The sequence below is a fragment of the Elephantulus edwardii genome, unplaced genomic scaffold (genome assembly GCF_000299155.1).
Source record: "Elephantulus edwardii isolate Elephantulus edwardi_28Jun2011 unplaced genomic scaffold, EleEdw1.0 scaffold00098, whole genome shotgun sequence".
Taxonomy (NCBI): Eukaryota; Metazoa; Chordata; class Mammalia; order Macroscelidea; family Macroscelididae; genus Elephantulus; species Elephantulus edwardii.
In genome coordinates this window covers 822,570-830,435 of record NW_006399848.1, presented here as the reverse complement: position 1 = coordinate 830,435, position 7,866 = coordinate 822,570, and the positions used below count along the sequence as shown (strand labels likewise).

Here is a 7,866-nt window from a genome sequence, read left to right as displayed (position 1 = left end):
TTTTTTTTGTTTGTTTATTTGTTTCTTACAAGGACACTCGTATTTAAAATTAAAGCACACTTTAATAAAAAAATAACCTCTTTCCTAAAAAAAAAAGATAAAATAAAGGAAATGATACTTTTACTCTATGCTATTGAATATGGGACCACATCTATGAGACTGGATGAGGATAGCCTTGTGCTGAGTAAACTAACACAGCCTCATAAAGACAAATACTATATAAGACCATTATTTTGAAAATAGAAAGATAACTAGTAAAACATGTAAGGGGATCTAAAGGAGAAAGGGATGGGAGCAGAGGGATGAGTTTGGGGGGGGAGGGAATCATAGGGTAGCACAATTTGGCGGGTGGAGGGAGCAGGTAAAGGAAATGGGAAAGATCTGGCGGGGATTTGGAAAGATGGGGTAATGGTGGGTGTAGGTCAATGGTGATTGCTTTCATAAAACACAATGAATGAGAATGATTGTATGAAATACCATGTGTGAGAAAGATAGTATGAAACACAATGTATATGAACTTTGTATGCAAACCAATGTGAAATAAAATTTTTTAAAAAGTGTGCTTTCAGGAAGAATATTAAAAACAAAGTATACTTAAAACCAAATAATATGAAAAACCAGTGAAAGGAACTGAAGGGGTTCATCCTGGAGAAGACAAAATTACGGGGAGGAAACATTTGAAAGGTTGTCGCTGAAAGAAGGATGAGGCCATTCCTTGAGTGGACCTCAAAATTGTTGTTGTGTTCTGTTGAGTTGGAACCGACCCATTGCTGACCCTCCAGTGGGTTTTCAGAGGCAGTTAATCGCATGGGGAGGAGATTACCTATCCTTCTACAGCAGAGTAGCTGATGGATTTGAACCATATGCCTTCAAGATTGCAGTGTAGCTTCTTGCTACTAGGCCACCAGAACTCCTTATGGACCTCACAGCTAGAGCTATCATAACAGGCAGGCAAGTTTTTTTCTCTTCTAAAGAAAAGAATCATTACTATAAAAGCTGTCCAAAGGTAGTTACTCAGGGAGATAGTGAATTCTGTTGTTGGATTTTTTTAAAAAAAGATTTAACAATCGTTTTAGGGAGAGTTATAGAAAGGATTCAAGGATTTAAGATAGATGTTAGCTCAGTGACCTGTAAAGGCCAATTCTTTTCTGAGGTGTTGTGGTTCTGCAGCTGTTGCCTTTCTTGTGTTAAAATTGAAAACCTTTAAAAAGAATCTTTATCCAATCATCTGATCTTTTAGGTTATTTGACTAAAAAATCTCACTCTAAATTGGAATTACATATCCTTGACCTTTAAGAATGAAAAGTTACTTCCTTCACTGCTCTTATATTAAATATCAGGGCAAGTGAGTTGGTAGAAATGGTACATGCCAATTGTATTTGTGTTTCTTTTAAAGAAGGGACGGTGATAAAATGGGTGAAGAACTGTACAGTCACAGGCTCAGCCTTAACAGCTTGCGATGTTCCTGTCCCAAGCAATGCCATATTAACTAATAGATAGACAAATGACAGACATGCAGTTCACAAGCAAATTCTTTAGACAATATGTCTCACAGGAAAGGATTTTATTGGCATTTACTAATTCATTCAGTATAACATTCTGCTATCAAATGGTTTAATCTTTTTCTTGCTTTTTACTTCATACTATTAGGCCTTAGAATTATGTGTTTAAAATCTACCAGGCCTTACTATTAGGTGTTGAATACTCAGTCTTTTCTATAGATTAACAAATAAAATATTAGTGGCCTTGAAAGACAATGAGGAAAGGAAATTCTTCAGTGGGACTTTCTTATTGATCCATACACAATATTAATTCCTACTGTGATGTAGCCATTGACACAGTGGAGTCCTTAGACTAAGAACTACAGTGACATTCTCAGAGGGAGACATCTGGTTCACCTGATTATTGAACGTTTGGTGAAAGTTCCTGAAGAACATTAGTATGGCCATGTGCTGAGCCATATGATTCCTTTGCGGTTAGACATGTGTCCCAATGAACATGCATCTTCCTTTATCACTTCTAATACCCATCTTCTCTCCTAGGTATCTTACTACTCTGCCACCGAGGCCACTGATGAACAGCCATTGAGAACTCATAGGCACTATTCAAGATCCAATATGGGTTACATCTCAACATTAAGAAGAAAAAGTCCTCACTGGTGGCCCAACGGGCAACATCATGATAGATGGAGAGAACATTGAAGTTGTCAACTACTTCATTCATCCTGCTTGGATCCACAATTAACATCCTTGGCATCAGCAGTCAAGAAGTAAAAAAAATTATTTACATTGGGTAAATCTGCTGTGAAGGGCTTCTCTAAGGTGAAAGATGAAGCTTATTCAAGACATTGTCTTTTCAATCACTTGTTATGTATCTGAAAGTTAGACAATTACTAGAAGTCACAGAAGACTCAAAATGATGATTTTGAGACTGCCAAAAGAACAAACAAAATATGTTATGGAGAAAGTGAAGCCAGGGTGCACCTTGGAGTCAAGGATGGTGAAGCTTTGTCTCATTTTGAGGATACTTTTAAGAGGAGCTGGTCCTTGGATAAGGGCATCGTATTTGGAAAGGTAGAGGGTCAGAGAAAGAGAGAAAGACCTTCTACAAGAGTGGTTGGCACAGTGACTGCAATAATTGACTCCAGTAGATCAGAGGTGGTAGGGATAGCACAGGTAAGGCAAGATTCTGATCCTTGTTCATGGGGTCATTGTGAACTTTTATGGCATCTAACAAGAACAAGTGCTGTCTAGAGAGCTCTAATGGCTTAGTGGCAAGGAGTTGAGCTGTCAACCCAAAGACATGTGATTGGAATCTACTAGATACTCTGTTGTTGTTGTTGTTATGTGCCGTCGAGTCGTTTCCGACTCATAGCGACCCTATGCACAATAGCCCTAAACCCTGCTCCATCCTGGGCCAACCGCACCGCCTCTGACACACCCATCCCTATTACCCCAGGCACCAAATCAATCCATCTCATAGAGGATCTTCCCCTCCTGCGTTGTCCCTCAACTCTCCCAAGCATGATGTCCCTCTCCAAGGACCCGTCCCTCCTGGCAACATGTCCAAAGTATGTCAGACGAAGCCCCAGAATCCTTGCCTCCAAGGAGTAGCTTGGTTTAATCCTCTCCAAGATGAATCTGTTTGTTTTCCTGGCAGTCCAGGGTACATTCAGTACCCTTCTCCAGCACCACAGCTCAAAAGCATCCACTCTCCTGTCCTCCCTAGTCATTGTCCAACTCTCTGATGCATAACAAGCGATTGCAAATACCATGGCCTGTATCAGGCGCACCTTAGTCTCCAGAGAGACACTGTTGCTCCTGAGTACTTTAGAGAGGTAGAAATGGGCAGTCTCTTCCTGGATGATTTACAGCCTCTGAAAACCCCCTGAAGACAGTAACAAGTAACAAGTGTTACCTAGGGAGTCTTCATGGTCTATAACGGACACTACTAGCTTAAAGGTTGATTCTTTGGACTTTTGAATCCACCAAAATCATCTTGATAAAAACTGGTCAGACTCTACAGCAGCAGTTATCGGCGTTTTTGTTTTTGTTTTGTTTTTTGTGGGTTTGGTGTTTGTTTTTTTCTTTGGGTTTTTTTTTTTAATTTTTAGTGTCAGTATTGAAACAGGATTGAATTCTGTCTTATATATGGTTGCTGTGAATTGTAGCCAACTTGAAGGCATGTGATAATAACCACCACCACTTTATAGTAGTTGCCACTCGATACTCAAAACAAATTAAGTGTGTGTGTGTGTGTGTGTGGGTGTCCTTAACCATCATATTTTGTTATATCGCAGGGAACTCAATGGCTCATAACAACAATAACATTCTATGACAGGTTTGGCAGCAAGAGTGGCATCTACTTCCTAAATAACATGCCTCCGGAAACTTGATAAACTTTCATAAATATCAATAGTTGTAGAGGGGCTTCAGGCCTTTTATTCATAGGGTCACTATGCATCATGCTTGACTTAAAGGAAATCAAGAACAACCACCACCTCAGATATTTTTTTTTCTTCCTTTTTAGAAATAACGTATTAGGGGTACAGATGACTTTTCTTTTGCACTTTTCCTACCCCATTCTCTTTAGTTGTTTCCCCCCACCTCAAGATAGTAAAATAACTGTCTTGAATTTGTTACATATCTTTCTGCCCATGTTTTTATACTTTTAATATATTTACCATATCTGTTGTGTGTATATTTGGTATCATGATAATTTCCCACTTAAATTGAAAGTATGGCTATAAGAATTTCCTTCTGTCAGCTTTCTTAAAGCTATTCTTTTTAAGGATAACATACTACTGAATAACATTATTTACTTAGCCATTTTTATATGATTATATATTTGGGTTTCATTTAGAATATAACTGGTAGACACTTTTGGCCTTTTGTGTGTGTGTGTGAACATACTTCATAATGTCTTTGATTTCCATCAAAGAACACAAGCATTTTAAGTTATTTGTAATGATTATAAAAATAATATATGATTACTTTGGAAAATTAAAAGCAGAGCTTATAAAATTGAAAGGAGATACATCTGTAGACTAGCATTATAACATAAATCACTGCTAAAATTTTGGTTTACTGCCTTCCAGTTACACAATATTATTTTCATAGTGTAAACACATGTACCCATTCTTGGAATACTTATTAAGCTTTGTTTTCTGCTTTTTAAAAATTTTTTTGTTTGTTTTCTGCTTTTTAAATATAGCACTATATCTTCACATTTCCTCACTTACTGTTCTCTGGAAGATAGAACTGGTGGCTTACTGGCAAGAAGCTGCACTGCAATCCTGAAGGCATATATGGTTCAAATCCACTAGCTGCTCTGTGGGAGAAGGATGGGCAATTTTCTCCCACACTATTAACTGTCTATGAAAACCTACCAGAGGGTCAGCTATGACTCTGTTCTGACTCAGTGGTACACAACAACAACAATCTTCTCTTGTGAAGTACTATAATTTATTTAACTGTTCTCCTGTTTTAAGGCATTCTGATGACATGCTATTGTTGTTGTTATATGTCGTTGAGTCACCTGAGACTCATAATGACCCTATGCACAAATAGCTCTGGATCTTGTCCTATCCTGAGCCAGTCTCACGGTCTCCAACACATCTAACCCCATTATCCCAGTTACTGTGTCAATTCATCTTATTTGGGGTTCCCCCTCTTGCACTGACCCTCTATCCTTTCAGGCATGAAGTCTGTCCTGGCTACACACTCAAATTATGTCAGATGGAGCTTCAAAAATCCTTATCTCTAAGGAGCAACTTGGTTTTACCTTCTCTAGGACAGACTTGTTGATGCTCTTGGCAGTCCATGCAATATTCAACCCTCTTTCAACCACAATTCAAAGGCATCGATCCTTCTTCTGTCATCCTTTGTCATTGTCAAGCAAGTAATTACAAAGATCATGGCGTGGATCAGGTACATCTTAGTCTCCAGACTGACATCATTGCTCTTCAGTACTCTGGAGATGTCCCTGACAGCAAATTTATCTAATGCAATCAACTTTTGATTTCCTGAGTGTTGGTGCCAAGAGTGTTAATTGTAGAACCAAACCAGCTGAACTTGTTAACAATCTCACTCTTCTGAGGGTCACATTGAGCTGCTGCTGCTTTGAGGGAAGTCTTTAGAAATCACCACCATGGCGGAAGACATTAAGACCAAAATCAAGAACTACCGAACTGCCCCTTTTGATAGCCGCTTTCCCAACCAGAACCAAACCAAGAATTGCTGGCAAAACTACCTGGATTTCCACCGCTGCGAGAAGGCAATGACTGCCAAAGGTGGTGATGTCTCCTTGTGTGAATGGTATCGGCGCGCATACAAGTCCCTCTGCCCCCTGTCCTGGGTGTCAGCCTGGGATGACCGCAGGGCAGAAGGCACATTCCCTGGGAAGATCTGAACTGGCCCACCTTACCTCTCTGCCGGAATCTTAAATTGTGACTTAACTAATAATAAAGACTTACTGGAAAAATGTAAAAAAAAAAACAAAAAACAAAAAAACAAACAAAAAAAACCAATCTCAATCTCCTCTTCATCTATAATGATGCTGCCAATTGGCCCAGTGGTGAGAATCTTTGTCTTACTGATGTTGATTTTCAAGACATATTGAAGACTGCAGTCCTTAACACTTCTCAACAAATGTTTCAGGCCCTCCTCATTTTTGGTGAGCAAGGCAGTGTCATCTGTTTTATGCAAGTGATTGATGAGTCTTCCTCCAATTTTGATGCCACATTCCTCTTTACAAAGCCCAGCTTCCTTAATGATCTATTTTTTATTTTGCATATAGATTGAAAAGGTATGGGGACATGAGGCATCCCTGACGTACTCAAAGTGACTTGAACTTCCTCTTTCATCACCATTGCCTCCTGATCACACACATATTGTTTATTGAAATTATTCTTCGCCATCCAGTTCTTTTTGGTACAGTGACTGCATATTCCTTTTGTCTTCTTTTGATGCTTACGGAATCTTTCAATATTCATCCATAGCATCCTTAAGTATTGCCACTCTAGGCTTGAATTTGCTTTTCAGTTTTTTAAGTTCTGATGGCATATTCTATAGCAAGTTGTGTTACTAACCTAAAGACTTCTCGTCGGTGTAGACAAAGAGACTTCATCCCCTCCAATGACTTGGTCCCACCTTGCAACATGTCCAAAGCATGCCAGATAAAGCCTCAGAATCCTTGCCTCCAAGGAGCAGCCTGGCTTCACCTTCTCCAGGATGAACCTTTTTTGTTTGTTTGTTCTCTTATCAGTCTATGGTATACTCAACACTCTTCTCCAGCACCACAATTCAAAGGCACGAATGCTCCTTCTATCCTCCCTAGTCACTGTCAAACTCTCTGATGATAGTAAGCAATTGCGAAGACCATGGCCTGGTTCTGGTGCACCCTATTCTCCGGACTAACATTGTTTCTCTGGATAGGTACAGGTACTTATTTATTATTTGCTGATTTTTAAGAAGATTTCATGAAATTATTTATACAACAGAATTAAATTAACAGTCACCTAGTGACTTTAAGTTACTTAAGTCTATATATATTTTAGTTCATTCCAAAAACGTCACTAAGAATTTCTATTAAAGGCTTAACTTCATAAAGGTATTGATCAGATACTTTAAAAAAACTAGTTGAACAATTTACTGTTAGATTATAAAACAATTTCTACAAGGAGCTCTTAGAATTTTCTTGAAACTTCCTTTCATTGTTAGTCTGCATGCTGTATTATTATTAAAAGTCAAGAAATTCACAATGAAGAAATTGTTTAGTGACACTGGCAAATTTTCCCATTTGTGGAAAACTTATAATTGTCATTCAACCTAGGTTCAGTGACTAAGATGACCTTTATTTCTACAAGGAAAAATGTTGATTTTATTCATTAGCCATGTTGTTATACTTTACTGAGATGACAAATATTAAGATATAGTCTGACTCACCTGCACTTTAGATGAATGAAATAATTCTTGTGGCCTAGTAGTAAGAAACTGCAATTCCAAAGGCACACGGTTTGATTCCACTATCTGCTTCAAGGGAGAAGGATGGGCAACCTCCTCCTAGGTTATTTACTGCCTCTGGAAACCCACTGGGGTGTCAACTATGTGTTAGTTCTGACTTGACAGTTGTTGTTGTTGTTGTGTGCCATCGAGTTGCTTGCGACTCATAGCAACCCTATGTACAACAGCTCTAAACTCTGCTCTGTCCTGTTCCAATCTCATTGTCTCATACACACGCATTCTGATTGCCCCAGTCACTGAGTCAATCCACATCCCAGAGGTTCTTTCCCCTCCTGCGCCTGCCCTCCACCCTCCCAAGCATGGTGTCCCTCTCCAAGGACTGGTCTCTCCTTACAATATGACC

General features: G+C 39.0%; 1 pseudogene; it reads left to right on the top strand.

Moving 5' to 3' along the window:
• Positions 1-5,649: 5,649 nt before the first annotated feature.
• Positions 5,650-5,910, top strand: LOC102866903 (annotated as a pseudogene).
• The last annotated feature ends 1,956 nt before the right edge of the window (positions 5,911-7,866 follow it).